This window comes from Camponotus vicinus, unplaced genomic scaffold (genome assembly GCF_025532165.1).
Source record: "Camponotus vicinus isolate PSW18456_S1 unplaced genomic scaffold, iyCamVici1.0 SCAF_1, whole genome shotgun sequence".
Taxonomy (NCBI): domain Eukaryota; kingdom Metazoa; phylum Arthropoda; class Insecta; order Hymenoptera; family Formicidae; genus Camponotus; species Camponotus vicinus.
The window spans coordinates 28,522,040-28,529,749 of record NW_028141945.1 but is presented as its reverse complement, the minus strand read 5'-3'; the positions used below and the strand labels follow the sequence as shown (position 1 = coordinate 28,529,749).

The 7,710-nt window shown below is 37.1% G+C and overlaps 1 long non-coding RNA gene across 1 annotated transcript; it reads right to left on the bottom strand.

Moving 5' to 3' along the window:
• Positions 1 to 267: 267 nt before the first annotated feature.
• LOC145971862 (uncharacterized) lies at positions 268 to 3,679 on the bottom strand. Its single transcript, XR_014438993.1, has 3 exons — positions 3,305 to 3,679; positions 2,419 to 2,708; positions 268 to 2,339 (listed from the first exon to the last, which is right to left on the bottom strand). It is a non-coding gene; the product is annotated as an uncharacterized LOC145971862 (long non-coding RNA).
• Between the last annotated feature and the right edge of the window lie 4,031 nt (positions 3,680 to 7,710).

Genomic DNA, 7,710 nt, shown 5'->3' with positions numbered 1-7,710 from the left:
CATTATTATTTTATATCGATCTATGATGTATATTTAAATCTAAATGCATTGCAATTAATATTACTTTTGTATGTACTGTCAAAGCTATAAGAATATAGTAATTGTATAATAGAGATTATATATAATATTTTAGCATGTATATAATTTTCATTGTTTTTTATATCATAGAATCAACTACTCCAAATAGGAAAATATTTATAAAATTATATGACAAAATCTTGCATGAAATTTGTGATTTGCAATTATATGTATATATTTAAAAAAATGTAAAATAGATGTAAAAATATTGATCTTTTATAAAATATTAATATATAACTGCAATTAATTTCTAAATAGTATTTCAACAAAATAGTAACGATATAGTGAATCATTTGTTAGTGCAATTATGAAGAAATTTTTTATCAAGTCATGGTGTCATTATTGTAAAATGTTTTCACAATTTTTCTATAGGGGTACTTTATATGAAATTATAACACATAATCCAATATTAAACTTCATCAATTAATAATTCATAATTTTTTTCATATGTACATTTAATCGACTTCTGAGACGTACACGTGTGTCCTATCTCACACAAAAACCTTCTTCTTCTTCCTTAGATTTTAATGGCCACTTCTGATCTGTGAGCGATCAGTAAATTCAGGCCAACAACTGATTTGAGCGAGAGAATGATATAGTAAATAAAAGGTGATGTATCAGAAGGATGTTCTGTTCAGAGGTGGAGGTTACAAGATTTTAGAAAGGAAAGCAATACATGAATAACCCCAGAGAAAGGCTTAGTTAGAATATCTTGAGTCTTGTAGGGTCGTGTTATCTCTTTAAATCTTGATAACTGCTTTAGAAGTAATATCCTTTGCGTATCATATTGAGGGCAGTTCCAAAATATGTGATCCGCGTCCTGAGTAGAGAAACCGCATTGACAGGAAGGATCGGGAACCAGATTGCAGCGTTTTAAGCTATAGTTGAGAGCGTAATGACCACTCTTAAGTCTGCAGCAGATTACTATGCTTTCCCTATTGAGCTTGAGCTTGTGGAACCAGGGTTTTAGCGTAATTTCGTTAAAGGAAGTAAAATATTTTGTCCCTTTGTGTCTACCTTGAATCTTGAGTACTTTAGAAGAACTTTCGATGTATTTTCTTCGGGGAATGGAGAAGAAGTCGGAGTGAGGAAGTTGTCTCTCGGATAATTTTCCTGTGGAGATGGCTCTTTTTGCCAGGTGGTCGACGGTTTCATTCCCTAGGATGCCTGTATGTGCCGGAATCCAAATGATGGTGTTTTCATAGCCAGCTAGCTTGATATATCGAAGAGCTTTTGCTTAATAGCATAGATGACGTAATTGTATGAATGAGCCAGGTTGACAGAGAGAAGTGCTTCAGTAACGCTTTTGGAGTCAGTGAAGATGACAGATTTCGTGATTGATTTGAATAATATATGTTCGAGAATATAGAGGATAGCAAGAGCTTCTGCGGAGAAGATGGATGAATGAGAATGAGTTTTGAATAGAAGTTATAGGTGGGGGGAGAGGGAATATGTAGCGAATCTTACATAATCATCGGAATCATTTTTGGAGGCGTCAGTGTAGAAGCATGTACAGGAAGATATTAATTTCTTGTAGATTTCGAGAAAAATGATTTGGGGAATAGGAGCATTTTTAATTCTCTCTGCTTCGACCGAAGGAGTGATGGTGATTGAAGGGAGGGAAATAAGAGCGTTATAATCAGTGGAGTAAACAGCAGGGTAGTCGAATTTCGAAATGTAAGGCTTTATGCGAAGAAGAGAACTGAAGGCTTTAAACAAAAGGAATTTTTCAGAAGGATTAGTCCTCCGAGATTTACGCGAGTACCAGAGGAGTGCAAATAATTTGTCTATGAGTGGGTGAGAGTCCAAGGCAAAAATTTTTAAGATGTATTTAGAGGTGAGAAGTTCGAATCTGAATCTCAGGGGGCCCTCCCCGGCCTCCGCGAGAACAATATTCGTTGGGATGGTCTTGCGCAAGCCTAGGCACGCGCGAAAGGCTCGAAGCTGAATGTTTTCAAGGTAGCGCATAGAGGAATGATTGTTGAAAGGAAACCCGGTAAGCAAAATGCGCGCAATTTGCCAGCAGATTGGCGACAGATTTCCACAAAAGTTGCTAGCAGATTGGCATCCGTTATGTCCGCAATAGGCTCACGATTTGCTAGCAAAACCTGCTCACAGAATCTGACAGCAAATTATTAGCAAAAACCGAGCAGGATCTGCTAACATCACTTGATGTCAAATTGTCGGCAGAAACCGAGCAGGATCTGCGCGCGCGTAATCTGACGGCAGATTGGCAGCAGATCCCTGGCGAAAATAAGAAACTTTATAAAGCGTTAACAACCGTTGAGTGAGGGTTTTCTGAGAGTTTATATGCTTTTCAAACTTTGTAAGAGCACTTACATAACGCTGTTGGGTTTTGAATGCTTATCAAACGCTGCAGTGTTGCAATTTTTGTTCTACAAACTCTTTATATAATGTTACATGAAAGTTTTGCAATGCTGAGGTAACATTTTTCAGAGTACGTTCAGTAAACGTTGATACATCTTCGTGTACAGAGTTTACTATCAGACTTCTCAAACGTTTAACAAACACTTTTTCCAATACCGTTTTTTCACTTTCAGCAAATACTTTTTCAATGTGGCGAATTGTACGGCGTTTACACAAACGGCTTGGAAACGCCTAAGAAACGCCTAAGAAATGTAATAGTACATATGTATATAGAATATGCTTCCTCGCTTTGCCGCTATGCGGCGCTGCATCAAATTAGCTAACTCGTATTCAACTTTCCGTCATAAAGTGTATATAAAGAACTGATACTAACACGATCCGAAGTTTATTTTTTCTTTTAAGGACCGTCTACGATGGAAGTAATATGGAGTGGACGATGGAGTAAGGCGTAAGCGAATGATTCTTTTCCATTTCGCATTACTCTTAGTCTTACTCCACCGTCCACTGCACCGATATTATTTTCATTGTAGACGGTTCTTTAGTCAGTTTAATTTAATAAACTGATTTAATTTAAAATAATTTGTTTAATAATCTGGATCGCTTGTTGGGATTCAGAATATGGAACAGATTATTTGAAATTAAACGGATAAATGGGAGATAGCCTATTTATTGCGTATATTAAAAATAAAATATAAATAAAAATAAAATTATTCTTATGGCCGAGTGTATTTATATACTTTTATAAATGTCCAAGATATTCACTTATCAAAAATGAAAAAAGTAATATGTCTCGAAAGTTCATGAAATTTTCACATAGATTCCACGTAGATTCTAGTACCGTTTTTGAGCGGATTATCCACTTGAATATCCACGTAGATTCAACGATATTAATCTACGTGGTAATAACGTGGATTTCACGTACTGTTTTTGTCGGGTAATCGCTTAATAGAGGATGCACGCAGTTTCCAAAGATGAAATTAAACACTTAATAGAGGATCTATAAATGTTTAAAGAACTCTTTGCATACGCCATGTAAACGCTATGCAAACTCTCAAAAACGCTATGTACAAACGTCTTTCAAACGCTGCAGTGTTGCAATTTTTGTTCTACAAACTCTTTACTAATCGTTTTTAAACTCTCGACGAACTTCCACAAACGTTCATGTAAACGCCAAACAAACGTTCATGAAACGTCTCATTTTTGCCAGGGATCCCGAGCAGAATCTGCAGCTTCTGGTCATTCATATAAATAAGTAATATAAATACAATAAAATTAATTACTACAGATGTTAAATAAGACTATTATCAGCGAGTTATCGGTTAATTTTCTTCTAATACAACATATAATATGTAATATGTTATATCGTAGTTATATCTCACATAGTAAAGGACTCAATTTAATTAAATTAATAATAAAGTAAATGGTGAAAATAATTAAATTTAACTTACAAAACTTGAGATATAATTTATTTAGAATTAAATTCTTTTTTTATGCTTCAAATAAGCAGTAAATGAATAATTTTCCATTTATCCTATTGATTCCAATCAGTTTGATATTCTGAATTTTATCTGCTTGTATCACATATCAGAAATTAAAATGATAGAAATAGTTACTATATTTTTGATCTTTTATTAATAATAGCGACTTTATATATATTTCTGACAGAAATTTGATTGCGAGAAAATACATCACATAGCGGTAAGCGAAGGAACTATCGAATCAAATGCAGATTGTTGCCAATTTGCCATCAGATCACGCATGTAAACCCTGTTCCACTTCTGCTGTCAATCTGCAGTCAAATTGCGCGCATGCAGATTCTGCTTGATTTTTGTCGACAATCTGATATCTAAGTCATGTTAGCAGATTCTGCTTGGTTTCTGCCACCAATCTGCGTCAGATTCTGTGAGCAGACTCTGTTCGATTTTTGACATCAATTTGTCAACTTAATTGGTAATAACAGCTTCAGTACCAAATTTGTAGCCGTTTTGCTAACATTAGTTGATAGCAGACACTTGGCATGATATGCTTTCTACAGACTTTGCTATCTGGGAAAGGTAAGACAGCCATATTCCATGGAGCCTCTAATTAAAGCTTTGTAGATGTTCAAAAGAGAAGAAGGCGCTCCTCCCCACCAGGTTCCCCTCAGCATGTTGAGTATGTTGAGGAGCTTCGAACAGCGGGTGGAAAGAGTGCGAATATAATTGTTGCCGGAAAGACGATAGTCGAGGGAGATTCCCAGGAATTTGTAAGAGTCGGTTGAATGAATAGTAGAGTTTGCCATCTTGATGGAAAAAGCAAAAGGATTTATATGTTTCTTTGTAAAGACAATTAAAGAGGATTTTGAGGGTGAGATCCTGATTGTGAGTCCTTTAGAAGTGAGGTATTTAACGGCTCTGTTAGCCGAAGTTTCTAGCTCTGTAAGAGCTTTTTCAATATGAAGAGAGCTAACAAAAATGGCAATGTCGTCAGCGAATTGGACTAACTCACAGTCTTCGCCGATGTATTTGTTCAGTTTTGAAACATATATATTAAAAAGGATAGGACTGAGGATGGAGCCCTGTGGAACTCCTTTGTAAGTGTAACGCACGTCGGTAATTTCACCATTAACTACGAATTGAAGCCTACGAGCGTGAATGAGCGAATAGATAAAGTGGCATAAGGTTGCGGGTAGGCCCAGGTCGACGAGGTCGGAAATAAGAATAGAGGGAATGACGTCATCAAAGGCATTGGAAAGATCAAGAAAAAGGCATGCAGTGGAAGTGCCTCGAGTGAAGCTGTGAATTTCTGTAGTGATAATGGATAGGTTATCTTGACATGAGCGAAATTTGCGAAAGCCAAATTGCGAAGGTGGGAGTTTTTCATACCTCTCTATCCACCAATCTAATCTGAGAAGAATAAGTTTTTCGAGAGTTTTGAGGCAGCAAGAAGTGAGGGAGATGGGTCGAAATTTACCTGGGGTTGTTTTGGGAATGAGATAGACCAACGAGTGACTCCACGTTTCGGGGAAGTCTCCGGAAAAGAAGAGACTATTTAGAATTCAGAGGAAGAGGGGATAATATTCAGTAGGAAGATTAGAAAGGATGAGATAGTCTAATTGATCTGAGCCAGGGGAAGATTTTTTGTTTTTAAATGAAGAAACGACATGATATAGTTCTTCAAGTTGAAAGGGATTGTCGAAGATGTGACAAGAATAAGGGCGGTTCAGATAAAAGAGGGATATAGAAAGTTTATGTAGGCATGAAGGAGGAGAGATAGAGTTAATTAAATCCTGAATTTCAGTCGACATGCCACTGCTGGAAGGAGGGAGAGAGGTAGTTGGATTGAGGAATCTGTTTTTGAATCTCTTAACGACTCGCCATAGAGCAGAGATGCTGGTGGTAGAAGTGATGGACTCGCAAAAGGATCTCCATCCCATGCGTTTGGCGTGTCGAAGGACTTTTCTTGTGACTGCTTCTTGTTTTTTTAGATTAAGGTAGTTGGAGCGGGAAGGATTTCTGCGAAACGCGCGCAGGGTTTGCTTCCTAAGTTCAACAGCTTCAGAACACTGCTCGTTCCACCAGGGGGCGGGAGGTCGAATGAGTTGGGAAGATTGGACTCTGTTGTTTGATTTGTTCTCCTTGCGACCTTGGACGGGGGAGCTATTGGTGAAGGATTTATTTTCAGGAAGTAAGGAAGTGATTGTATCTTTAAGAAAGTTACAAAAGATATCATATTTTTCTATTGGGGAAATGACAGAATCAAGGCGATTGGAGAGAGAAGGGAAAACGAGTGAGAAAGTGGAAAAGAGGAGTTTCCGGTTAATTTTAGAGGTATGAAGTTTGTGAGAGAAGAAAGAGCGGGATTGTATGGGGTGACTAACAGTAATAATGGATGGAATGTGGTCGCTGCCAAGCGAGTCATCAAAGGATCTCCAGGAACAGAAAGGAACTAAGCCGGAGGAAACAAAGGTAAGATCAATAACTGAAGAGGAGTGTAAACAAAAACCTTTAAGGCCCAGTTCCACAACTTACTTTAACCGAAGTTTAGCTCGTTAAAGGACGATTTACATTGCATCCAAAGCCCACTGTATCCAATCGGACGTCATACATCGGACATTGGACGCAATGTAAATCCTCCTTTAACGAGTTAAACTTTGGTTAAAGTGAGTTGTGGAACTGGGCCTAAGGGTGCCGTCACTTGCGGCGTAACTTGCATAAGCGTAACTTGCGCCGACCAATCACATCGTTTCATTTAAGTATCAGCTTCCGCCTAGTTGTTTTACGCTCTTTACGCTCTTACGCTCTTTGAGCACAAAGATGTCGTAACTGTTTCCGACAAAGTCGTATGCGTAAGTCGGAGACGTTAGTCAACGCACAAGGATTTTACGTAAACGTAGGTATTGCATAACATGCAATACAAGATACGGCCTACGTTTACGTAAAATCCTTGTGCGTTGACTAACGTCTCCGACTTACGCATACGACTTTGTCGGAAACATTTACAACATCTTTGTGCTCAGGCCCATTATCGTTACGCCGAATCCAATTTTTGGCGGAAGAAACGCTGATGTATGTGTATTAGTAAGCGTGTCGTTTAGTGTTGCTCAAGACATAGGCCCTAACAGCACATGATATCATTCGAATATACTGTACTCATACTGTAAATATACGTTACAGATGTAATATACTGAGAATAATCCCATAATATCTCTTGTTGTATATTTATTTTTCATATATTCTCAGAATATACTTTGTATATCTCGTATTAGTATATTCTTTCTCCTATATTTTCAGGATATTCTATAATATTGCATGTGTTTCCTCATTTTGCCACTACGCGCGCCACCAAACTCGTACTTAATTTTTGGTGAAATGGACATAAAGGACTGGTACTAACATGAGTTTCCAAAGTTTCTTCTTTTTTCTTTTTAGTCAGTTTAATTTATGATAAACTGACTTAATTTAAAATTTTTCATTTGTTTAGTAGTTGTTCTGGATTCCTTGTTGGGATTCAGAATATTAAAAAGATTATTTGAAATTAAAATGAGAAATACCCATATAGCACAGAAGCTTGCATCAACATTGCTACAATGTTACAACATTGACCATAGCAGTGTAATGCTACAGAAATATTGCAGAGACATTATTTTGTAATATTACTTTGGCAATGTTGCAACATTTTAACATAGCGAAAATGTATAATTGCATGTGTTTCTTTACTTACCGCTATGTGGCGACACCAAACTTAACTAACTCGTATTCGAAT